The following is a 27,652-nucleotide window of genomic DNA, read 5'->3' as shown; positions in this document are numbered from 1 at the left end:
GGTAGATCTCACTAGTAGTACCGGTAATATTCTTTCTTTTTTGATTTTTTTGCACAACAAGAAAAAAAAAGTGATTTAGACTTTGAGAAGGTCCCAATGTAAAACAAATCATAGCCAAGAGATATGACTGTGAATGGTTTTCATCCCAATCCAGTATCGGCTCTGTCTAAACAGGATGCCGCGATAAACTTGCTGTTAAAGTTTGCGACTGCATTCCTTCTTTCTGCTAAGTGCTTCCGAACAGTAATAAATAGGATTCTACGTGATTACATGACTTAGTGCAGCAGTTTCCGCTGGCACTTTGGTAACTAAGGTGTATTATCATTAGTTAACAATTTCAACATTAGAATGGCATAATAAGCAATTATGTTTCCTTAGAAGAGTGGCCTTGGCTGATAATTTGACCTTTCGAGTCTATTGTGATTATCTGTGATCAGTTTTAATATATTTCATGTATCCAAGAAGTATCGTTTCTCCTTAAAGAGATTGACATGCTAAGCATGCCAAGATGAGGAGACTTAAAGCCGCAATGCTGCTCTGGGAAATATGCTAATTAAGCAAATTGTCTCTTCGCAGAGGATGAGAACTGTTATGATCTGGTGGCCTAGGAGCAGCATGAGACGTACTCTGGAGAAGGTGGTACCTGTACTGACCGCAGACCCTGAACTTAACACCGCAACTAGAAGTAGCCGTGGAATGTACCTAGCACTCCCTAGACATCTCGACACAGCCGGAGGACTAATTACCCCTAGAGATAGAAAAGGGAAAACTATCTTGCCTCAGAGAAAATCCCCAAAGGATAGACAGCCCCCCACAAATATTGACTGTGAGAGGAGAGGGAAATAACATACGCAGACTGAAATCAGAATTTAGCAAAGGAGGCCACTTCTAGCTAAATAGAAAGGATAGGACAGAGTACTATGCGGTCAGTATTAAAACACTAGAAAATATCCACCACAGAAAATACAAAATCTCCACATCTAACTAAAGACATGGAGGGTATATCTGCATCTCCAGAGATACCAGCTTGGCTGAACAAATCCTTATACTGACCAAGCTGGACAAGACAAAACATGGAAAATAACTTGAACGATCAGGCCCACAGCATGTGGACTGCAAAAAACAAAGCAGAACTTATCTTTGTTGAAATGAACAGCAAGCAAGAGAGACCAGGCAGGGAAGTGAATCCTCCAGGAAACAATGGACAACTGGCACTAACTAAAGGGTCAAGCAAGACTAAATAGCCCAGTCAGAATTGCAATAAGTGGACACACCTGATGAATGCTGCGATCCAAAGACAGCAGCACTACCACTTATAACCACCGGAGGGAGCCCAAGAACAGAATTCACGACAGTACCCCCCCCCTTGAGGAGGGGGGCACCGAACCCTCACCAGAGCCCCCAGGCCGATCAGGACGAGCCAAATGAAAGGCACAAACCAAATCGTCAGCATGAACATCGGACGCAACAACCCAAGAATTATCCTCCTGGCCATAACCCTTCCATTTGACAAGATACTGAAGCCTCCGCCTTGAAAAACGAGAATCCAAAATCTTCTCAACCACATACTCCAACTCCCCACCAACCAACACCGGGGCAGGAGGATCAACAGAGGGAACAACAGGCACCACATATTTCCGCAACAAAGATCTATGAAAAACATTATGGATGGAAAAAGAGGCCGGAAGGGCCAAACGAAAAGACACCAGATTGACAATCTCCGAAATCCTATAAGGACCAATAAACCGAGGCTTGAACTTAGGGGAAGAAACCTTCATAGGAACATGACGGGAAGACAACCAGACCAAATCCCCAACCCGAAGCCGGGAACCAACACACCGACGACGGTTAGCAAAACGCTGAGCCTCCTCCTGAGACAACACCAAATTGTCCACAACATGAGCCCAAATCTGCTGCAACCTGTCAACCACAAAGTCCACCCCAGGACAATCAGAAGGCTCAACCTGCCCTGAAGAAAAACGAGGATGAAAACCAGAATTACAAAAGAAGGGTGAAACCAAGGTAGCAGAACTAGCCCGATTATTAAGGACAAACTCGGCCAATGGCAAGAAAGCCACCCAATCGTCCTGATCAGCAGACACAAAGCATCTCAAATAAGTTTCCAAAGTCTGATTAGTTCGCTCGGTTTGGCCATTTGTCTGAGGATGAAACGCGGAAGAAAAAGACAAATCAATGCCCAGCCTAGCACAAAAGGCACAACAAAACCTAGAAACAAACTGAGAACCTCTGTCGGACACAATATTCTCCGGAATGCCATGCAAACGAACCACATGCTGAAAAAACAACGGAACCAAATCAGAAGAGGAAGGCAATTTAGGCAAAGGTACCAAATGAACCATCTTAGAAAACCGGTCACAAACCACCCAGATAACCGAAATCCTTTGGGAAACCGGAAGATCTGAAATAAAATCCATAGAAATATGCGTCCAAGGCCTCTCAGGGACCGGCAAAGGCAAAAGCAACCCACTAGCGCGGGAACAGCAAGGCTTGGCCCGCGCACAAGTCCCACAGGAATGCACAAAAGAACGCACATCCTGTGACAAAGAAGGCCACCAAAAGGACCTACCAACCAAATCTCTGGTACCAAAAATCCCAGGATGGCCAGCCAACACAGAACAATGAACCTCAGAAATCACTTTACTAGTCCACCTGTCAGGAACAAACAGTTTCCCCACTGGACAGCGATCAGGCTTATCAGCCTGAAACTCCTAAAGAGCCCATCGTAAATCAGGGGAGATGGCAGAAAGAATCACCCCTTCCTTCAGAATGCCGACCGGCTCAATGACCCCAGGAGAATCAGGCAAAAAGCTCCTAGAGAGGGCATCCGCCTTAACATTCTTAGAACCCGGAAGGTACGAGACCACAAAATCAAAACGGGAGAAAAACAGGCACCATCGGGCCTGTCTAGGATTCAGCCGTTTGGCAGACTCGAGGTAAATCAGATTCTTATGATCAGTCAAGACCACAATACGGTGCTTGGCCCCCTCAAGCCAATGACGCCACTCCTCAAATGCCCACTTCATAGCCAAAAACTCACGATTGCCGACATCATAATTGCGTTCCGCAGGCGAAAACTTTCGAGAAAAGAAGGCACACGGTTTCAACAAGGAACCATCAGAATTCCTCTGAGACAAAACGGCCCCTGCCCCAATCTCAGAAGCGTCAACCTCAACCTGAAATGGAAGGGAGACATCCGGCTGACGCAACACAGGGGCAGAAGTAAATCGGTGTTTAAGCTCCTGAAAGGCAGAAACAGCCACAGAGGACCAATTCGCCACATCAGCGCCCTTCTTCGTCAAATCGGTCAGGGGGTTTAACCACACTGGAGAAGTTGGCAATGAAACGGCGATAAAAATTAGCAAAGCCCAAAAATTTCTGAAGGCTCTTCACAGAAGTGGGCTGGATCCAATCATGAATGGCCTGAACCTTAACCGGATCCATTTCTATAGATGAGGGAGAAAAAATGAAGCCCAAAAAAGAAACCTTCTGTACTCCAAAGAGGCACTTAGACCCCTTCACGAACAAAGCATTATCACGAAGGATCTGAAATACCATCCTGACTTGTTTCACATGAGACTCCCAATCATCTGAAAAAATCAAAATATCATCCAAATATACAATTATGAATTTATCAAGATAATTCCGAAATATATCATGCATGAAGGACTGAAACACAGATGGGGCATTAGAGAGCCCGAATGGCATCACAAGGTATTCAAAATGGCCTTCGGGCGTATTAAACGCAGTTTTCCATTTGTCACCCTGCTTAATACGAACAAGATTATACGCCCCTCGAAGGTCAATCTTAGTAAACCAACTAGCCCCCTTAATCCTAGCAAACAAATCAGGAAGCAAAGGCAAAGGGTATTGGAATTTGACCGTGATCTTATTCAAGAGGCGATAATCAATACAGGGTCTCAAGGAGCCATCCTTCTTGGCCACAAAAAAAAAACCTGCTCCCAATGGTGAAGAAGATGGCCGAATATGCCCCTTCTCCAAAGATTCCTTAACATAACTCCGCATAGCGGCATGTTCTGACACAGACAGGTTAAAAAGTCGGCCCTTAGGGAACTTACAACCTGGAATCAAGTCGATAGCACAATCACAGTCCCTATGCGGTGGAAGGGAACTGGACTTGGGCTCATCAATACATCCTGGAAATCTGACAAAAACTCAGGAATTTCAGAAGAGGGGGAGGAGGTAATTGACATCAAAGGAACGTCACCATGAACCCCCTGACAACCCCAACTAGTCACAGACATATATTTCCAATCTAATACCGGATTATGCACCTGCAACCATGGGAAACCCAGCACAATAGCATCATGCAAATTATGCAACACCAGAAAACGACAATCTTCCTGATGAGCTGGCGCCATACACATGGTCAGCTGTGTCCAAAACTGAGGTTTATTTTTAGCCAGCGGTGTAGCATCAATGCCCCTCAAAGGAATAGGACTCTGCAAAGGCTGCAAAGGGAACCCACAACGTCTGGCAAATTCCAAGTCCATTAAGTTTAAAGCGGCGCCTGAATCCACAAATGCCATGACAGAAAATGACGATAATGAGCAGATCAGGGTCACCGACAACAGAAATTTAGGTTGTACAGTACTGATGGTAACAGAACTAGCGATTCTCTTAGTACGCTTAGGGCAATCAGAAATAACATGAGCAGAATCGCCGCAGTAAAAACACAACCTATTCTGACGTCTGAATCCTTGTCGTTCAGCTCTAGACACAATCCTATCACACTGCATAGGCTCAGGACTCCGCTCGGAAGACAACGCCACAACGCGCACAACTCTGCGCTCGCGCAAGCGCCGATCAATCTGGATGGCCAGAGACATAGAATCACTCACACCAGCAGGCGTGGGAAACCCCACCATAACATCTTTAACAGATTCCGAAAGACCCTTTCTGAAAATTGCAGCCAAGGCATCCTCATTCCATCTAGTCAGCACAGACCATTTTCTAAATTTCTGTCAATATAATTCTCCCGCTTCTTGACCCTGAGACAGGGCCAACAAGGTCTTCTCAGCATGATCCACTGAATTAGGTTCATCATACAATAACCCTAGCGCTTGAAAAAAGGTGTCTACATTAAGCAAAGCAGGATTTCCAGCTTCCAGGGAGAACGCCCAATCCTGAGGGTCACCGCGCAGCAGAGAAATGACTATTTTAACCTGCTGGATGGGATCACCAGAGGAACGGGGTTTCAGAGCTAAAAACAGTTTACAGTTATTTTTAAAGCTCAAAAATTTGGACCTGTCCCCAAAAAACAAATCAGGAGTTGGAATTCTAGGCTCTAAAACCGGAGTCTGAACGATATAATCGGAAATACCCTGTACTCTAGCAGCAAGCTGGTCCACACGAAAAGCCAATCCCTGAACATCCATACCAGCGCCAAACTCCTGAACCACCCAGAGGTAAAGAGGAAAGAAAAGGCCCAACAGACTACAGAAAAAAAAATGGCTCAGCACTTTCCTTTCCTTCTTCTGAGATGCAATTAACTCATTGTTGGCCAGTTGTACTGTTATGATCTGGTGGCCTAGGAGCAGCATGAGACGTACTCTGGAGAAGGTGGTACCTGTACTGACCGCAGACCCTGAACTTAACACCGCAACTAGAAGTAGCCGTGGAATGTACCTAGCACTCCCTAGACATCTCGACACAGCCGGAGGACTAATTACCCCTAGAGATAGAAAAGGGAAAACTATCTTGCCTCAGAGAAAATTCCCAAAGGATAGACAGCCCCCCACAAATATTGACTGTGAGAGGAGAGGGAAATAACATACGCAGACTGAAATCAGAATTTAGCAAAGGAGGCCACTTCTAGCTAAACAGAAAGGATAGGACAGAGTACTATGCGGTCAGTATTAAAACACTAGAAAATATCCACCACAGAAAATACAAAATCTCCACATCTAACTAAAGACATGGAGGGTATATCTGCATCTCCAGAGATACCAGCTTGGCTGAACAAATCCTTATACTGACCAAGCTGGACAAGACAAAACATGGAAAATAACTTGAACGATCAGGCCCACAGCATGTGGACTGCAAAAAACAAAGCAGAACTTATCTTTGTTGAAATGAACAGCAAGCAAGAGAGACCAGGCAGGGAAGTGAATCCTCCAGGAAACAATTGACAACTGGCACTAACTAAAGGGTCAAGCAAGAATAAATAGCCCAGTCAGAATTGCAATAAGTGGACACACCTGATGAATGCTGCGATCCAAAGACAGCAGCACTACCACTTATAACCACCGGAGGGAGCCCAAGAACAGAATTCACAACAGAGAACTAGAACTCTAGTGCCACCTATTGGAAGGTAGCAATCCTACAAGTCAATGTCAACCCTTTAATGAGCCTTGTCACATGACTTAGGTTAATAGCCAAACCAGAATCTCAATTTGCAGACACTGTGTTTCAGAGTACTGCCCCTCGTTAGTGCAAAGTGGAGATATGGTTTGGCTGTGTGAGAGGCGTCCGACCGATATCCAAGAAGTATCATTTCTCCTTATGGAGATTGACATGCTAAGCATGCCGAGATGAGACTTAAAGCCGCAATGCTCCTCAATAGGTGGCACTAGAGTTCTAGTTCTCTTCCTCTCTGAAGAGACAATTTGCATAATTAGAATATATTTCATGCAAACAGACAAAAGTCCTTACAAATTTCAGGACAGTACCAAAAATACACCTCAAAAGCTGGGTTGCCAGCCATCCAGAAATTCCAGAACAGTCCGTAAATAATACAGCACTTTTTTGACCTGTCTAAAAAAAATGTAAGGCGTTCATGATTCTTTTGAAGCTAAAGAAACTTTTACAAATTATTTTGAATGGAAGTATTATCATTTTTCAGTTTACAGTGCATGCAGCTGAAGACTTCATATCATAATTATGGGCTGTAGACATGGATCACTTGTAATCATAACGATTTATGATGGTTTTCCAATGAGTCTGTACAAAATATTGACTGCCCTTGATTTTTTAAAAGATGCACTCCCATCACCATTTTGTATCCTCTTAAAAATATTGCAATCATCATATTATATGGCACTGTGTAGTTTCAATTGCTCATTTTGTCCTTCTACCCAGATAATTCTTCTGTTTTCCATTAGGTCTATGACATCACGTGATTTAAAACTGAAAAGCTGAATCCTTCTAAGGACTATATAGAAAAGTAGGTACATTTTCCCTGTATGACTTATCCGTCACAGTAAAAGTCAATGGCATCGGAGAGGAGCGGAGCAGCTGGGTCAGCAGTTGAGGAGGGGAATGATTTCTGCAGGGAAAAGAAACTTCCTGTTTCTACATAGAGTAGAGAAAAGAGAAGGATTAGCTGGGTAAAAAGGTAAAATCAGCAATTGTAAGTAGAGATGGGTGATCTCGAACAGTAAAGTTAGGCATCCATACCAAACATCTACTGTTCGGGCACAGACACCGAAAACTGACTACACCAGGAGGTTGGTCTAACTGTTCAGGTTCGGCCCCCTTAACACTGGGTGTTTCTAGCTCTGTCATGTGCATGACAGCTCTGCAAACACTGCTTCTGATCAGCGGTAAAATCATTACCGTTGGTCAGACAGCCGCAGTTCCAACGTTGTGAAATGACACCGTGAGCCCACAGCTGTGACCAGAGGTAAAAAGTTTACCTCTGGTCACTGGCATCGGCTGATGGGACTACTGCTCCCATCAGCCAACACCTGCTTTCACTAATAACGAAAGCAGGCGGCATCTGATGGGAGTATAAACCTATAAAAGTGTCACCGTGGCCAACCCAGAAAAGACACATCTATTAGATGCCCCCATTCTCGTGCTTTGCCCAGATCTTCCCACGTGCCCTGTGGCGGTGGCAATTGGGGTTCATATTTGTGGGGTTCATGCCACCTTTGTATTGTCTGAAGACATCAAGCCCACAGGTAAGTAATGGACAGGTGTCTATAAGACACCTGTCCATTACTAAACTTATTGTTATATTGTAAATAAACGCCCATTCCATTGAAGCCATCGTCTCCTGTAATAAAACAAAAAATAGATAACAAGCCTATCAATCAACTCTCCGTCTTTCTGTCTGATGCCATAATCCTGCATCAGTGACTAGCGGTGATGTCATCGATGTTACTGCCAGTCACTGATGCTGCGTGAGATAGAGGCATGGATGGATGGCTGGATAGATGAGGGATGAATGGATGGTTGAAGGATTGTGTTTAAGGGATGGATGTATGGAGGGATGGATGGAGACATGGATGAGGGATGGATGGATAAGAGAGGGATGGCTGGATGGAGGAGGGATGGATAGATATGGGATAGATGGATGAAGAATGGATGGATGAGGGATGACTGGAATCCATAGTGTCTCACACCATAATCCATCTGTGCGACATGTACTCTTCAGCATGAACGGTGGCATCATGTGACCATTCATGCTGAGAATCAAGGAAGAATGAGCTGCAATGAGTGGCCCATGAACTAGATTGATCATCGATAGCACAATGAGAAAAAGTCTCACTTTGCAACAGTGACTTCACCGTGAGAAATTTCTCCCTTTGAACTGCGGTGAACTCATCACTGCACTGTGAGACTTTTTCTCACTGTGCGAGCAGTGATCTCTCCAAAGGTCACCGCGTTCATTGACCCGGCTGGGAACGCAGCCTCAGTAACCTGCAGTAACATTGATGACATCACCGCTAGTCACAGGGGCTGCGCTTGCAGCAGCTCATTCCTCAGTGGTTATCAGCATGGACAATCACATCTTGGCACCTTCCAGGTTGAAAACTGTTTTTCCCCAGACATGGATTTTGGCATGGGACAGAAAGTCGGACAGGTGAGGGATATGGTTGTTTTTTGTTTTGTTACAGAAGACGTTAGCTTCAGTGTAATTGGGGTTTAGGTGAGTATTTTTGCTGTTAATTATTTTATGTTTTTTTACAGGTGACGATGGCTTCAACAGAATGGGCGTTAGGTGAGTAGAACTGTGTTTATTATTTTTAAATAAAAAAGTAGAAGTGTGTTTCTTATTTTAAATAAAGGACTTTATACTTGCTGTGTGTTTTTTTACAATATAACTATAGGATTAGGAATGGACAGGTGTCTTATAGGCGCCTCTCCATTACTAAGCCAGGGGCTTGATGTCACCTGACAATACAAAGATGACATCATCCCCACAAATATGAAACCACTGCCATCAACCGCCGCATGTTCTCGCTGTTATTATTGACAGCAGGCATAGGCTGATAGGAGCAGTAGTCCCATCAGCCAATGCCAGTGACCAGAGGTAAACTTTTTACCTCCAATCATAGCTGCGGGCTAACGCAGTCATTTGACTGCGTGGGAACTGTGCCTGTCTGACCAGCGGTAATGATTTTACCACCGATCAGTAGCAGTGTTTGCCGCGCTGTCATGCACATGACAGAGTGTCAAACACTGGATGTTCAGGCCCTCCATTCAAGTGAATGCGGTCCGGGTTCAGGTACAAGTACTGTTCTATTCCCCGAGCCCTAACTTTTTTAATTGATCGGCCCAACCAGCCGGACCCGAAAATCTCGAACTATCTCATACACAGGAGTTTTTGCTCTGCCAAGCACTCCTGTGTTCTTTATAAAAGAGTTGCTACCAGACATTTGTGGCAATGGATTATCTGTACAGAGAAAAAAGGTCTGCAGTCAAAAAATTGATATTCTTCATCCCTAACTCCCCCGACAATCACAGTATATATTTCTCCCAAAGGGACACAAAACATCGGTCCATTTCTTATTGTATATATTGATTAGTTAAAAGGACCCTTTGCAGTCATAGTGGAATGATTAATAAATTATTAGTTCAGTTATCAGTTATGGGGGAAACATATACTGTGATTGCCCCTGCTAGGTAATTTGAGTGTGATGCCATTTGCTGATTTTCCCACTTTTTAGCTATTATTTTTACACTTGTATTTTGTATATTTAATAAAATGTCATGTTCTACATTAATATGGTTCATTGTCTACAATTTTTTTCTCTTGGATTACATTCTTTGTTATATTGAACTGTGATCTTTCTATGTGGTATATTAGGCACATACATTGTATCATTGAATTTTTAGTGCCCCCTGTGTCTGCTGCTTCTGCTTTGTATATGCAGTATATATGTGCCTATGTATAGGTGTGTGTGTGTGTGTGTATATATATATATACAGTGGGTATGGAAAGAATTCAGACCCCTTTAAATATTTCACTTTGTTTCATTGCAGCCATTTGGTAAATTCAAAAAAGATCATTTTTTTCTCATTAATGTACACTCTGCACCCCATCTTGACTGAAAAAAACAGAAATGTAGATTTTTTTTGCAAATTTAATAAAAAAGAAAAACTGAAATATCACATGATCATAAGTATTCCAACCCTTTGCTCAGACACTCATATTTAAGTCACATGATGTCCATTTCCTTGTGATCCACCTTGAGATTGTTCTACTCCTTCATTGAAGGCCAGCTGTGTTTAATTAAACTGATAGGACTTGATTTGGAAAGGCACACACCTGTCAATATAATCCCTCACAGCTCACAGTGCATGTCAGACCAAATGAGAATCATGAGGTCTAAGGAACTGGGGAAGGAGCTCAGAGACAGAAATGTGGGAAGGCACAGATCTGGCCAAGGTTACAAAAGAATTTATGCAGTACTCAAGGTTCCTAAGAGCACAGTGGTCACCATAATCCTTAACCCCTTCACCCCAAAGCCTGTTTTCACCTAAGTGACACGGCCAATTTTTACAATTCTGACCACTGTCACTTTATGAGGTCATAACTCTGAAACGCTTCAACGGATCCTGGTGATTCTGAGATTGTTTTCTCGTGACATATTGTACTTTATGATAGTGGTAAAACTTCTTCGATATGACTTGCATTTATTTGTGAAAAAAACAGAAATTTGTCGAAAATTATGAAAATTTAGCAATTTTCAAATTTTTCGTTTTTATGCCCTTAAATTAGAGAGTTATATCACATAATATAGTTAATAAACAACATTTCCCACATGTCTGCTTTACATCAGCACAATTTTGGAAACATAATTTTTTTTTGTTAGGGAGTTATAAGGGTTAAAAGTTGACCAGCGATTTCTCATTTTTGCAACAAAATTTGCAAAACCATTTTTTTTACGGACCACCTCACACTTGAAGTGACTTTGAGGGGTCTATATGACAGAAAATGTCCAAAAGTGACACCATTCTAAAAACTGCACCCCTCAAGGTACTCTAAACCACATTCAAAAAGTTTATTAACCCTTCAGGTGCTTCACAGGAATTTTTGGAATGTTTAAAAAAAATTGAACATTTAACTTTTTTTTCACAAAATTTTTACTTCAGATCCAATTTGTTTTATTTTACCAAGGGTAACAGGAGAAATTGGACCAAAAAAGTCGTTGTACAATTTGTCCTGAGTACGCCGATACCCCACATGTTGGGGTAAACCATTGATTGGGCACATGGCAGAGCTCGGAAGGGAAGGAGCGCCATTTGACTTTTCAATGCAAGATTTGCTGGAATTGAGATCGGAGCCCATGTCGCGATTGGAGAGCCCCTGACGTGCCTAAACAGTGGAAACCCCCACAAGTGACACCATTTTGGAAAGTAGACCCTCTAAGGAACTAATCTAGATGTGTGGTGAGCACTTTGAACCTCCAAGTGCTTCACAGAAGTTTATAATGTAGAGCCGTAAAAAAAATTAATATTAATTTTCACAAAAAATGATCTTTTTGCCCCAAATTTTTTATTTTCCCAAGGGTAGCAGGATAAATTGGACCCCAAAAGTTGTTGTGCAATTTGTCCTGAGTACGCTGATACCCCATATGTGGGGGTAAACCACTGTTTGGGCGCATGGCAGAGCTCGGAAGGGAAGGAGCGCCATTTGACTTTTCAATGCAAAATTGGCTGGAATTGAGATCGGAACCCATGTCGTGTTTGGAGAGCCCCTGACGTGCCTAAACAGTGGAAACCCCCACAAGTGACACCATTTTGGAAAGAAGACCCCCTAAGGAACTTATCTAGATGTGTGGTGAGCACTTTGAACCTCCAAGTGCTTCACAGAAGTTTATAATGTAGAGCCGTAAAAAAAAATTAATATTAATTTTCACAAAAAATGATCTTTTTGCCCCAAATTTTTTATTTTCCCAAGGGTAGCAGGATAAATTGGATGCCAAAAGTTGTTGTGCAATTTGTCCTGAGTACGCTGATACTTCATATATGGGGATAAACCACTGTTTGGGCGCATGGCAGAGCTTGGAAGGGAAGGAGCGCCATTTGACTTTTCAATGCAAAATTGGCTGGAATTGAGATCGGAACCCATGTCGTGTTTGGAGAGCCCCTGACGTGCCTAAACAGTGGAAACCCCCACAAGTGACACCATTTTGGAAAGAAGACCCCCTAAGGAACTTATCTAGATGTGTGGTGAGCACTTTGAACCTCCAAGTGCTTCACAGAAGTTTATAATGTAGAGCCGTAAAAAAAATTAATATTAATTTTCACAAAAAATGATCTTTTTGCCCCAAATTTTTTATTTTCCCAAGGGTAGCAGGATAAATTGGACCCCAAAAGTTGTTGTGCAATTTGTCCTGAGTACGCTGATACCCCATATGTGGGGGTAAACCACTGTTTGGGCGCATGGCAGAGCTCGGAAGGGAAGGAGCGCCATTTGACTTTTCAATGCAAAATTGGCTGGAATTGAGATCGGAACCCATGTCGTGTTTGGAGAGCCCCTGACGTGCTTAAACAGTGGAAACCCCCACAAGTGACACCATTTTGGAAAGAAGACCCCCTAAGGAACTTATCTAGATGTGTGGTGAGCACTTTGAACCTCCAAGTGCTTCACAGAAGTTTATAATGTAGAGCCGTAAAAAAAAATTAATATTAATTTTCACAAAAAATGATCTTTTTGCCCCAAATTTTTTATTTTCCCAAGGGTAGCAGGATAAATTGGATGCCAAAAGTTGTTGTGCAATTTGTCCTGAGTACGCTGATACTTCATATATGGGGATAAACCACTGTTTGGGCGCATGGCAGAGCTCGGAAGGGAAGGAGCGCCATTTGACTTTTCAATGCAAAATTGGCTGGAATTGAGATCGGAACCCATGTCGTGTTTGGAGAGCCCCTGACGTGCCTAAACAGTGGAAACCCCCACAAGTGACACCATTTTGGAAAGAAGACCCCCTAAGGAACTTATTTAGATGTGTGGTGAGCACTTTTAACCCCCAGTTGTTTCACTAAAGTTTAGAATGTAGCGCTGTGAAAATCAAAAAATCATTTTTTCTTTCCACAAAATGATGTTTTAGCCCGCAATTTTTTTTCCCCCAAGGGTAACAGGAGAAATTGGACCACAAAAGTTATTGTCCAATTTGTCCTGAGTGCGCTGATACCCCATACATTGGGGGGAACCACTGTTTGGGCTCACGGCAGAGCTCGGAAGGGAAGGAGCGCCGTTTGAAATGCAGACTTAGATGGATTGGTCTGCAGGTGTCATGTTGCATTTGCAGAGCCCCTGATGTACCTAAACAGTAGAAACCCCCCACAAGTGACCCCATATTGGAAACTAGACCCCCCACGGAACTTATCTAGATGTGTTGTGAGAACTTTGAACCAACAAGTGTTTCACTACAGTTTATCACGCAGAGCCATGAAAATAAAAAATTTTTTTTTTTCCACGAAAATTATATTTTAGCCCCCACATTTTTATTTTCCCAAGGGTAACAGGAGAAATTGGACAACAAAAGTTGTTGTCCAATTTGTCCTGAGTACGCTGATACTTCATATATGGGGATAAACCACTGTTTGGGCGCACGGCAGAGCTCGGAAGGGAAGGAGCGCCGTTTGAAATGCAGACTTAGATGGATTGGTCTGCAGGTGTCATGTTGCATTTGCAGAGCCCCTGATGTACCTAAACAGTAGAAACCCCCCACAAGTGACCCCATATTGGAAACTAGACCCCCCACGGAACTTATCTAGATGTGTTGTGAGAACTTTGAACCCCCAAGTGCTTCACTACAGTTTATAACGCAGAGCCGCGAAAATAAAAAATATATTTTTTTCCACGAAAATTATATTTTAGCCCCCATGTTTTTATTTTTCCAAGGATAAGGCTGGTTTCACACTTGCGTTTTTTTTTAAAAACGCATGTGTGAAAAAACGCATGTAATCGCGGTAAAACGCATGCGTTTTTTTAGACGCATGCGTTTTTATAGAAAAACACAAGAAAACAAGAAAAAAACCAAAAAACCCTAACCCTACCCCTAACCCTACCTCTACCCCTAACCTGAAATACGTGGCACTGAAATACGTGGCACTGAAATACGTTTATATACGTATATACGTATATACGTATATAAGTGCCACGATATTTCAGTGGCCACGTATATAAGTGCCACGTATATAAGTGCCACGTATATAAGTGCCACGTATATAAGTGCCACGTATATAAGTGCCACGTATTTCATGTACATGCCATGATATTTAAGTGCCACGTATATAAGTGCCACGTATATAAGTGCCACGTATTTAAGTGCCACGTATTTAAGTGCCACGTATTTAAGTGCCACGTATTTAAGTGCCACGTATTTCACGTAAATGCCACGATATTTCAGTGCCACGTATTTCACTGAAATACCGTGGCACTTAAATACGTGGCACTGAAATATCGTGGCACTGAAATATCGTGGCACTGAAATATCGTGGCACTGAAATACGTGGCACTGAAATACGTGGCACTGAAATACGTGGCACTGAAATACGTGGCACTATGACTGTCAGAAAATGTTCATTAAACGGTTAGGGATGAGTTTAGGGGTAGGGTTAGGGTTTGGATCCCTTTATCACCTTGATGGTGGTGGGTGACTTTTCAGTGTGTTCTGTTTTTTTTCTATAAAAACGCATGCGTTTTTAACGCAAACAAACGCGTTGAGATCGGACGCCATGTCGCGTTTGGAGAGCCCCTGATGTGCCTAAACAGTGAAAACTCCCCAATTCTAACTGAAACCCTAACCCTAACCCCAGCACTAACCCTAGCCCTAACCCCAACCCTAACCCTAGCCCTAACCCTAGTCCTAACCCTAGCGCTACTTTCACACTAGCGTTTTTTTGCATACGTCGCAATGCGTCGTTTTGGCGAAAAAACGCATCCTGCAAAGTCATCTGCAGGATGCGTTTTTTCCCCATAGACTAACATTAGCGACGTATTGACACACGTCGCAAGCGTCGTGCGACGGTTGCATCGTGTTGTGGCGGACAGCCGGCAGCAACAAACGTTACATGTAACTTTTTTTGTGCCGACGGTCCACCATTTCCGACCGCGCATGCGCGGCTGGAACTCCGCCCCCACCTCCCCGCACCTCACAATGGGGCAGCGGATGCGTGGAAAAACAGCATCCGCTGCCCCCATTGTGCGGCGCTTGCACAGTATGCGTCGGTATGTCGGGCCGACGCAGCGCGACGGCCCCGTACCGACGCTAGTGTGAAAGTAGCCTAACGGGAAAATGGAAATAAATATATTTTTTAAAATTTTATTATTTTTCCTAACTAAGGGGGTGATGAAGGGGGATTTGATTTACTTATATAGCGTTTTTTGGGCGGATTTTTATGGTTGGCAGCCGTCACACACTAAAAGACGCTTTTTATTGCAAACAATAGTTTTTGCATCACCACATTTTGAGAGCTATAATTTTTCCATATTTTGGTCCACAGAGTCATGTGAGATCTTGTTTTTTGCGGGACGAGTTGACGTTTTTGCTGGTACCATTTTCGGGTACATGACATTTTTTGATCGCTTTTTATTCCGATTTTTGGGAGGCGGAATGAACAAAAACCAGCAATTCCTGAAATTCTTTTAGGGGGGGCGTTTATACCGTTCCGCGTTTGGTAAAAAGGATAAAGCAGTTTTATTCTTCGGGTCAGTACGATTACAGCGATACCTCATTTATATAATTTTTTTATGTTTTGGCGCTTTTACACAATAAAAACTATTTTATATAAAAAAATAATTGTTTTTGCATCGCTTTATTCTGAGAGCTATAACTTTTTTATTTTTCTGCTGATGATGCTGTATGGCGGCTTTTTTTTTGCGGGACAAGATGACGTTTTCAGCGGTACCATGGTTATTTATATCCGTCTTTTTGATCGCGTGTTATTCCACTTTTTGTTTGGCGGTATGAGAATAAAGCGTTGTTTTTTGCCTCGGTTTTTTTTTTTTTTTTTACGGTGTTCACTGAAGGGGTTAACTAGTGATATAGTTTTATAGGTGGGGTTGTTACGGACGCGGCGATACTAAATATGTGTACTTTTATTGTGTGGTGTTTTTTTTATTTAGATAAAGAAATGTATTTATGGGAATATATTTATTTTTTTTTTCTTTATTTAGGAATTTTTTTATTTTTTTTTTTTACACATTTGGAAAAAATTTTTTTTTACTTTTTTACTTTGTCACAGGAGGGGACATCACAGATCGGTGATCAGACCGTGTGCATAGCACTCGGTCTGATCACCGATGTGACAGGCACGTAACAGAGGCTTGCCGGCGCCTGCTATGAGGATTCTCAGCAGACGCCGGCAAGCAGGGTCATCTTATGACCCGGAAGGAGTCCCGCGGCCATCTTGGATCCGGGGACTCCTTCCAGGTCACCGGAGCAGCGCGCTGCTCCGGTGGGAGAGCGCAGGGAGCCCCCGTCACTGCGCGATCCCCCTCTATGCCGCTGTCACTATTGACAGCGGCATCAGAGGGGTTAAATGCCCGCGATCGGCGACAGCGCCGATCGTGGGCATTGCTGCGGGGTGTCAGCTGTCATATACAGCTGACACCCGCACCCGATCACCGCGGCGCTCAGCGCGAGACCGCGGTGATCGAGCCGCCGTACTAGTACTGCGGCTGGCACTAATGCAGTGCCGGCAGCGCCGTACTAGTACGGCGCATGTCACGAAGGGGTTAAATGGAAGAAGTTTGGGACCACCAGAAGTCTTCCTAGACCTTGCCGTCCAGCCAAACTGAGCAATCGTGGGAGAAGAGCCTTGGCGAGAGAGGTAAAGAAGAACCCCAAGATCACTGTGGCTGAGCTCCAGAGATGCAGAAAGGATATCGTAGAAAGTTCCACAAAGTCAACTATCACTACAGCCCTCCACGAGCCCTCCACCAGTCGGGCCTTTATGGCAGAGTGACCCAACGGAAGCCTCTCCTCAGTGCAAGACATATGAAAGCCCGCACAGAGTTTGCTAAAAAACACATGAAGGACTCCCAGACTATGAGAAATAAGATTCTCTGGTCTGATGAGACGAAGATAAACCTTTTTGGTGATAATTCTAAGCAATATGTGTGAAGAAAACAGGCACTGCTCATCACCTGCCCAATACCATCCAAACAGTGAAACATGATGGTGGCAGCAGGACGACTAGTTGTCATTGAAGGAAACATGAATGCGGCCAAGTACAGAGATATCCTGGATGAAAACCTCTTCGAGAGTGCTCTGGACCTCAGACTTGGTTCACCTTCCAACAATACAATGACCCGAAGCACACAGCTAAAATAACAAAGGAGTGGCTTCAGAACAACTCTGTGACTATTCTTGACTGGCCCAGCCAGAGCACTGACCTAAACCCAATTGAGCATCTCTGGAGAGACCTGAAAATGACTGTTCACCAACGTTCACCATCCAACTTGACGGAACTGGAGAGGATCTGCAAGGAAGATTGGCAGAGGTTCCCTAAATCCTGGTGTGAAAAACTTGTTGCATCATTCCCAAGAAGACTCATGGCTGTACTAGATTAAAAGGGTGCTTCTACTCAATACTGAGCAAAGGGTCTGAATACTTATGACCATGTGATATTTCAGTATTTCTTTTTTAATAAATTTGCAAAAATAACTACATTTGGGTTTTTTTCAGTCAAAATGGGGTGCAGAGTGTACATTAATGAGAAAATTAACTTTTTTGAATTTACCAAATGGTTGCAATGTAACAAAAAGTGTAAAATTTAAAGGGGTCTGAATACTTTCTGTACCTACTGTAAATATATGTGTATATATACTGTGAAAGGTTGTCTCACTTAACTGCTCCTCGATGTAGACACAGGGCCATGTGTGGTTAAAGACTCTGGGTGGTTTATTGCATCATAAACCAAAAACCCAAACTGTTAACAGAAAAACAGCCTTTCTGGCTCAAATGAAAATAAAAAGTTCATATAAAGTCCTGCCCAGTGCCTCTGGGACATTACATATAGCATATCTTGCAGGAGCAGAATGTCTGGAGGCTTCCTATCTACACAACACAGACAGACAAAAAAAATCTGGCTGGACATTTAACTCGCTCCAGCCACATCCTGGAGGGAGGTGGAAATATGGTGGGTAGGCATCCCGCCCATCTGTGACCTACCCACCATGAAAGCCAGGCCCATATAGCCACCGGATTGCTCTCAGCACTTATCATGCTGGAGAAAACACTCATGGCTTTCACATCACGAAGGAAAGCAACCACATACCTCCCATACTTTATTTCAGTTCTTTAATACAGAAAGTGAAACTCAAACATTATATAGAGTCATTACAGAGCAATCTATTTCATCTGTTTATTTCTGTTAATGTTTATGATTATGGCTTACAGTCAGTGAAAACCCAAAAGTTATTATCTCAGTAAATTAGAATAATTAACAAAAAACACCTGCAAAGAAAAAGAGCTGGATTGTTGCTCCAGTGGTCCAATGTATTGTTTTCAGGTAAATTTTGCATTTCCTTTGGAAATCAAGGCGCCACAGTCTGGAGGAAGAGTGGAGAGGCACACAAACCAAGCTGCTTGAGGTCTAGTGTGAAGTTTCCACAATCAGTGATGGTTTGGGGAGCCATGTCATCTGCATCTGCTGGTGTAGGTCCACTGTGTTTTATCAAGACCAATGTCAACGCAGCCATCTATCAGGAAATTTTACAGCACTTCATTCTTCCCTCTGCCGACAAGCTTATTGGAGATGGAAATTTCATTCTCCAGCAGGACTTGGCACCTGCCATACTGCCAAAAGTACCAATACCTGGTTTAAAAACGACAGTATCACTGTGCTTGATTGACCAGCAAACTCGCCTGACCTTAACCCCATAGGGAATCTATGGGGTATTGTCAAGAGGAAGATGAGAAACACCAGACCCCACAATGCAGACGAGCTGAAGGCTGCTATCAAAGCAACCTGGGCTTCCATAACACCTCAGAAGTGGCACAGGCTGATTGTCTCCATGCCATGACGCATTGATGCAGTTATTGTTACAAAATGAGCTCCGACCAAGTATTGAGTAATTTTGTTGAACATACATTTCAGTAGGCCAACATTTTGGATTTTAAAATCATTTTTCAAGCTGGTGTTATAAAAGTATTCTAATTTACTGAGATAATGACTTTTGGGTTTACATTGGCTGTAAGCCATAATCATCAACATTAACATAAATAAACACTTGATGAGATCACTCTGTTTTTAATGACTGTATATAACATATGAGTTTCATTTTTTGTATTAACCCCTTAACCCCCAAGGGTGGTTTGCATGTCAATGACCGGGCCAATTTTTACAATTCTGACCACTGTCCCATTGTGAGATTATAACTCTGGAGCACTTACATGGATCCCGGTGATTCTGACATTGTTTTCTCGTGACATATTGTACTTCAAGTTACTGGCAAAATTTCCTTGATATTACTTGCTTTTATTTGTGAAAAAAATGAACATTTGGCGAAAATTTTGCAATTTTCCAACTTTGAATTTTCATGCCCTTAAATCTCAGAGATATGTTATACAAAATACTTAATAAGTAACATTTTCCACATGTCTACTTTACATCAGCACAATTTTGGAACCCAAATTTTTTTGGGGTAGGAAGTTATAAGGGTTAAAAGTTGACCAGCGATTTCTAATTTTTACAACACCATTTGTTTAGGGACCACATCATATTTGAAGTCATTTTGAGGGGTCTATATAATAGAAAATACCCAAAAGTGACACCATTCTAAAAACTGCACCCCTCAAGGTGCTTAAAACCACATTCAAGAAGTTTATTAACCCTTCAGGTGCTTCACAGGAATTTTTGGAATATTTTAAAAAAAAAATGAACATTTAACTTTTTTTCACAAAAAATGTACTTCAGATCCAATTTGTTTTATTTTACCAAGGGTAACAGAAGAAATTGGACCCCAAATGTTGTTGTACAATTTGTCCTGATTACGATGATACCCCATATGTGCAGATAAACCACTGTTTGGGGGCATGGCAGACCTCGGAAGGAAAGGAGCGCCGTTTGACTTTTCAATGCAAAATTGGCTGGAATTGAGATAGGATGCCATGTCGCGTTTGGAGAGCCACTGATGTGCCTAAACAGTGGAAACCCCCCACAAGTGACACCATTTTTGAAAGTAGACCCCCCCCAAGGAACTTATCTAGATGTGTTGTGAGAATTTTTAACCCGAAGTGTTTCACTAAAGTTTATAACGCAGAGCCGTGAAAATAAAAAATATTTTTTTTTCCCCCACAAAAATCATTTTTTAGCCCCCAAATTTTTATTTTCCCAAGGGTAACAGAAGAAATTGGTCCCCAAATGTTGTTGTCCAATTTGTCTTGAGTACGCTGATACCCCATGATACCTCGGAAGGGAAGGAGCACTGTTTTACTTTTTCAAAGCAGAATTGGCTGGAATTGAGATCGGACGCCATGTCGCGTTTTGAGAGCCCCCGATGTACCTAAACAGTGGAAACCCCTCAATTCTGACTTCTACCCTAACCCGAACACACCCCTAATCCTAATCCCAACCCTAACCATACCCCTAACCACACCCCTAACCTGAACACGCCCCTAACCCTAATCCCAACCCTAACCACACCCCTAATGTTGTGGATTCTGTTTTTGGGCTCCCTCTGGTGGTTACAGCTGGTACTGGGTGACTTTGGTGGGTTGCGGTCTCTGGTTTTCACCTGTCCATCAGAGGCTGGGTGTTTCCTATTTAACCTGGCTTTCCTGTCATTCCCTTGCCGGCTATCAATGTATCAGTGTGTCTCTGTTACCTTTGCTACCTGCTCCTAGGCCTTCAAGACAAGCTAAGTCTGGATTTCCCTGTTTCATGTTTGCTTTCATGTTTCTAGTCCAGCTTGCAGATATGTAATTCTCTGCTGCTGGTTGCTCTAGTGGGCTGAAATTACCACTCATGTACCATGAGTTGGCACATGAGTTCAAGTAATTTCAGGATGGTATTTTGAAGGGTTTTAAGCTGACCGCGCAGTTCACCTTTTGTATCCTCTGCTATCTAGCTTTAGCGGGCCTCATTTTGCTGAATCTGTTTTCATAACTACGTTTGTGCCTTCCTCTCATTTCACCGTCATTATATGTGGGGGGCTGCTATTTCTGTGGGAATATTTCTCTGGAGGCAAGATAGGTCTGTGATTCTTCTGATAGGGGTAGCTAGATCTCCGGCTGGCGCGAGACGTCTAGAGTCCCCCCAGGAACGTTCCCCGGCTGCTGTTAGTTGAGTGTTGAGGTTCAGGATCGCGGTCAGCTCAGGTTCCATCACCCTAGAGCTCGTCCTGTTTTTGCCCGTGTTATGTGTTTAATTCCCTGCCATTGGGAACATGACAGTATAGCCGGCCAACAAAGTGTTAATTGTTTGGGCTGAAGCAGGAGAAAAAGAAGTGTTGAAGGGAAATTTTTTTTTTTTTTTTTCCCTCAGAGTTTTGCTGCCTAGCCCTTAATTGCTGTCTAGCTGCTTCTTACCTCCTCTTAACCCTTGAATGGCTCTGACCTTAGCTGTTTAACATGGATGTCCAGAGTTTGGCTTCCAGCCTGAATAATCTTGCTGCAAAAGTTCAAAACATACAGGATTTTGTTGTTCACACTCCTATGTCTGAACCTAGAATTCCTATTCCAGAGTTTTTTTCTGGAGATAGATCTACCTTCCTGAATTTCAGGAACAATTGCAAATTGTTTCTTTCTTTGAAATCTCGCTCCTCTGGAGACCCTGCTCAGCAGGTCAAGATTGTAATATCTTTCCTGTGGGGCGACCCTCAGAATTGGGCATTTGCATTGGCACCAGGGGATCCTGTATTGCTCAGTGTGGATGCATTTTTTCTGGCACTGGGATTGCTCTATGAGGAACCTAACCTGGAGATTCAGGCTGAAAAGGCTTTATTAGCCCTCTCTCAGGGGCATGATGAAGCGGAAGTATATTGTCAGAAATTTCGGAAGTGGTCGGTGCTTACTCAGTGGAATGAGTGCGCCCTGGCTACAAACTTCAGAGATGGTCTTTCTGAGGCCATTAAGGATATTATGGTGGGGTTCCCTGCGCCTACAGGTCTGAATGAGTCTATGGCTATGGCCATTCAGATTGATCGGCGTTTACGGGAGCGCAAACCTGTGCACCAGTTGGCGGTGTCTTCTGAACAGGCACCTGAGACTATGCAATGTGATAGAATTCAGTCCAGAAGTGAACGGCAAAATTATAGGCGGAAAAATGGATTGTGTTTTTATTGTGGTGATTCAGCTCATGTTATATCAGCATGCTCTAAACGCACAAAAAAGGTTGATAAATCTTTTGCCATTAGTACTCTGCAGTCTAAGTTCATTTTGTCTGTAACTCTGATTTGTTCACTGTCATCCATTTCCGGCGATGCCTATGTGGATTCGGGCGCTGCCCTGAGTCTTATGGATTGGTCATTTGCCAAACGCTGCGGTTTTAGTCTGGAGCCTCTGGAAGTTCCTATTCCTTTGAAGGGAATTGACTCTACACCATTGGCTATGAATAAACCGCAGTACTGGACACAAGTGACCATGCGCATGACTCCCGTTCATCAGGAGGTGATTCGCTTCCTTGTACTGTATAATTTACATGATGTACTAGTGCTTGGTCTGCCATGGTTACAAACTCATAATCCAGTCCTGGATTGGAAAACAATGTCTGTGTTAAGCTGGGGATGTCAGGGGGTTCATGATGATGCACCTCTGATTTCAATCGCTTCATCTACTCCTTCTGAGGTCCCTGCGTTTTTGTCTGACTATCGGGATGTTTTTGAGGAGCCTAAGCTCAATTCGCTCCCTCCTCATAGGGATTGTGACTGTGCTATAGAATTAATTCCTGGCAGTAAGTTCCCTAAGGGTCGTTTATTTAATCTGTCAGTGCCAGAGCATACTGCTATGCGGAATTATATTAAGGAGTCCTTGGAAAAGGGACATATTCGTCCATCTTCGTCCCCTCTGGGAGCAGGTTTTTTTTTCGTGGCAAAAAAAGATGGTTCCCTGAGGCCTTGTATAGATTATCGCCTTCTGAATAAGATTACAGTCAAATATCAGTATCCATTGCCATTATTGACTGATTTGTTTGCTCGCATTAAGGGGGCTAGGTGGTTCACTAAGATAGATCTTTGCGGTGCGTATAATCTTGTGCGGATAAAGCAGGGTGATGAGTGGAAAACCGCATTTAATACGCCTGAGGGCCATTTTGAGTATTTGGTAATGTCTTTTGGACTTTCTAATGCTCCTTCAGTCTTTCAGTCCTTTATGCACAATATTTTCCGTGAATATCTGGATAAGTTTATGATTGTGTATTTGGATGATATTTTGGTGTTTTCTGATGACTGGGAGTCTCATGTTCTACAGGTCAGGAAGGTGTTTCAAGTCCTGCGGGCCAATTCTCTGCTTGTGAAGGGCTCAAAATGTCTCTTCGGAGTCCAGAAGATTTCTTTTTTGGGGTACATTTTTTCTCCTTCTACTATTGAGATGGATCCCGTCAAGGTTCAGGCGATTTGTGACTGGACACAACCTACATCTATTAAGAGTCTTCAGAAGTTCTTGGGTTTTGCTAATTTTTATCGTCGGTTCATTACTAATTTTTCCAGTGTTGTTAAACCTTTGACTGATTTGACTAAAAATGGTGCTGATGTTGCTAATTGGTCTCCTACGGCTGTGGAGGCCTTTCAGGAACTTAAGCGCCGGTTTTCTTCTGCTCCTGTGTTATGTCAACCAGATGTTTCACTTCCTTTTCAGGTTGAGGTTGATGCTTCCGAGATTGGAGCGGGGGCGGTTTTGTCACAGAGAAGTTCCGATGGCTCGGTGATGAAGCCATGTGCGTTCTTTTCTAGAAAATTCTCGCCCGCCAAGCGCAATTATGATGTGGGTAATCGGGAGCTTTTGGCCATAAAGTGGGCATTTGAGGAGTGGCGTCATTGGCTTGAGGGTGCTAGACATCGTGTGGTGGTCTTGACTGATCACAAAAATCTGATTTACCTTGAGTCTGCCAGGCGTCTGAATCCTAGACAGGCTCGTTGGTCGTTGTTTTTTTCTCGTTTCAATTTTGTGGTTTCATACCTGCCAGGTTCAAAGAATGTGAAGGCAGATGCTCTTTCCAGGAGTTTTGTGCCTGACTCTCCTGGAGACTCTGGGCCTACTGGTATCCTTAGGGATGGGGTAATATTGTCCGCCGTCTCCCCAGACTTGCGACGTGCATTGCAGGAGTTTCAGGCGGATAAACCTGATCGTTGTCCACCAGAAAGACTGTTTGTTCCGGATGATTGGACCAGTAGAGTCATCTCCGAGGTCCATTCTTCTGTGTTGGCTGGTCATCCTGGAATATTTGGTACTAGAGACTTGGTGGCCAGGTCTTTTTGGTGGCCTTCCTTGTCAAGGGATGTGCGCACCTTTGTGCAGTCTTGTGAAGTGTGTGCTCGGGCTAAGCCTTGCTGTTCTCGGGCCAGTGGGTTGTTGTTATCCTTGCCTATCCCGAAGAGGCCTTGGACGCACATTTCCATGGATTTTATTTCAGATCTCCCTGTCTCACAGAAAATGTCCGTTATCTGGGTTGTGTGTGACCGCTTTTCTAAGATGGTTCATTTGGTACCCTTGCCTAAGTTGCCTTCCTCCTCTGAGTTGGTCCCTTTATTTTTTCAGAACGTGGTTCGTTTGCATGGGATTCCGGAGAATATCGTTTCTGACAGGGGATCCCAGTTTGTGTCTAGATTTTGGCGGACGTTTTGTGCTAAGATGGGCATTGATTTGTCTTTCTCGTCTGCATTCCATCCTCAGACGAATGGCCAGACGGAGCGAACTAATCAGACCTTGGAAACTTATTTAAGGTGTTTTGTTTCTGCTGATCAAGATGACTGGGTTGCCTTTTTGCCACTGGCCGAATTTGCCCTTAATAATCGGGCTAGTTCTGCTACTTTGGTTTCTCCTTTCTTTTGTAATTCGGGGTTTCATCCTCGTTTTTCCTCTGGTCAGGTGGAGCCTTCGGATTGTCCTGGAGTGGACGTGGTGGTGGACAGGCTACATCAGATTTGGAATCAGGTGGTGGACAATTTGAAGTTGTCTCAGGAGAAGACTCAGCAGTTTGCTAATCGCCGTCGCCGCGTGGGTCCCCGACTTCTTGTTGGGGACTTGGTGTGGTTGTCTTCTCGTTTTGTCCCTATGAAGGTCTCTTCTCCTAAGTTCAAGCCTCGGTTCATCGGTCCTTATAAGATCTTGGAGATTCTTAACCCTGTATCTTTTCGTTTGGATCTCCCAGCATCGTTTGCTATTCATAATGTGTTCCATCGGTCATTATTGCGGAGGTATGAGGTGCCCGTTGTTCCTTCGGTTGAGCCTCCTGCTCCGGTGCTGGTGGAGGGAGAATTGGAGTATGTTGTTGAGAAGATCTTGGATTCTCGTGTTTCCAGACGTAAACTCCAGTATTTGGTTAAGTGGAAGGGTTATGGTCAGGAGGATAATTCCTGGGTGGTCGCCTCTGATGTTCATGCGACTGATTTGGTCCGCGCCTTCCATAGAGCTCATCCTGATCGCCCTGGGGGTTCTCGTGAGGGTTCGGTGACCCCTCCTCAAGGAGGGGGTACTGTTGTGGATTCTGTTTTTGGGCTCCCTCTGGTGGTTACAGCTGGTACTGGGTGACTTTGGTGGGTTGCGGTCTCTGGTTTCCACCTGTCCATCAGAGGCTGGGTGTTTCCTATTTAACCTGGCTTTCCTGTCATTCCCTTGCCGGCTATCAATGTATCAGTGTGTCTCTGTTACCTTTGCTACCTGCTCCTAGGCCTTCAAGACAAGCTAAGTCTGGATTTCCCTGTTTCATGTTTGCTTTCATGTTTTTAGTCCAGCTTGCAGATATGTAATTCTCTGCTGCTGGTTGCTCTAGTGGGCTGAAATTACCACTCATGTACCATGAGTTGGCACATGAGTTCAAGTAATTTCAGGATGGTATTTTGAAGGGTTTTAAGCTGACCGCGCAGTTCACCTTTTGTATCCTCTGCTATCTAGCTTTAGCGGGCCTCATTTTGCTGAATCTGTTTTCATAACTACGTTTGTGCCTTCCTCTCATTTCACCGTCATTATATGTGGGGGGCTGCTATTTCTGTGGGAATATTTCTCTGGAGGCAAGATAGGTCTGTGATTCTTCTGATAGGGGTAGCTAGATCTCCGGCTGGTGCGAGACGTCTAGAGTCCCCCCAGGAACGTTCCCCGGCTGCTGTTAGTTGAGTGTTGAGGTTTAGGATCGCGGTCAGCTCAGGTTCCATCACCCTAGAGCTCGTCCTGTTTTTGCCCGTGTTATGTGTTTAATTCCCTGCCATTGGGAACATGACACCCTAACCCAACACACCCCTAACTCTAATCCCAACCGTAACTATAACCCTAACCACACCCCTAACCCTGACACACACCTAACCCTAATCCTAACCCTAATGTCAACCGAAAATGTAATCCAAACCCTAACCCCATCTCTAGCGCCAATCCTAACCCTAACTTTAGCCCCAACCCTAACTTTAGCCCTAACCCTAATGGGAAAATAGAAATAAATACATTTTTTTATTTAATTATTTTTCCCTAACTAAGGGGGTGATGAAGGGGGGTTTGATTTACTATTTATAGCTGGGTTTTTTATAGCGTGTTTTTGTTTGGCAGCTGTCACACACTAAAAGACACTTTTTATTGCAAAAAATAGTTTTTGCATCACCACATCTTGAGAGCTATAATTTTTCCATATTTTGGCCCAGAGAGTCATGTGAGGTCATGCTTTTGCTGGACGAGTTGATGTTTTTATTGGTACCATTTTCGGACACATGACATTTTTTGATCGCTTTTTATTACGATTTTTGGGAGGCAGAATGAACAAAGACTAGCAATTCATGAACTTCTTTTGGGTGGGGAGTTTATACCGTTCCACGTGTGGTAAAATTGATAAAGCAGTTTTATTCTTCGGGTAAGTACGATTACAGCAATACCTCATTTATATCATTTTTTAAATTTTTGGGGCTTTTATGCAATGAAAACTATTTTATATAAAAAAAATATATTATTTTTGCATCACTTTATTCTGAGGCCTATAACTTTTTATTTTTTTGCTGATGACGCTGTATGGTGGCTCGTTTTTTGCAAGACAAGATGACATTTTCAGCGGTACCATGTTTATTTATATCCGATTTTTTGATCGCGTGTTATTCCACTTTTTGTTCGGCGGTATGATGATAAAGCATTGTATTTTGCCTCGTTTTTTTTTATGGTATTCACTGAAGGGGTTAACTAGTGCAACAGTTTTATAGGTCGGGTCGTTACAGATGCGGCAATACTAAATATGTGTACTTTATTGTTTTTTTATTCACATAAAGAAATGTATTTTTTTGGAAAAACATTTT

General features: G+C 43.3%; 1 protein-coding gene across 7 annotated transcripts in view; it reads left to right on the top strand.

Annotated features, from left to right (window-relative positions):
- Positions 1-27,652, top strand: part of KLHDC8A (kelch domain containing 8A) — a 501,637-nt gene that overhangs the window by 405,659 nt on the left and 68,326 nt on the right. For 3 of the 7 annotated variants that reach the window (XM_077295113.1, XM_077295110.1, XM_077295109.1), the window contains exon 2: positions 7,143-7,204. The exons of the other annotated variants lie outside the window; for them this stretch is intronic. The gene's annotated coding sequence lies outside the window, so the exon portion shown is untranslated. The remainder of the gene's footprint in view (positions 1-7,142; positions 7,205-27,652) is intronic. 7 annotated transcript variants of the gene reach the window in all.

This window comes from Ranitomeya variabilis, chromosome 3 (genome assembly GCF_051348905.1).
Source record: "Ranitomeya variabilis isolate aRanVar5 chromosome 3, aRanVar5.hap1, whole genome shotgun sequence".
In the NCBI taxonomy this organism is placed as follows: domain Eukaryota; kingdom Metazoa; phylum Chordata; class Amphibia; order Anura; family Dendrobatidae; genus Ranitomeya; species Ranitomeya variabilis.
The sequence above is the reverse complement of the archived record's forward strand: the minus strand, read 5'-3'. Positions and strand labels throughout refer to the sequence as shown.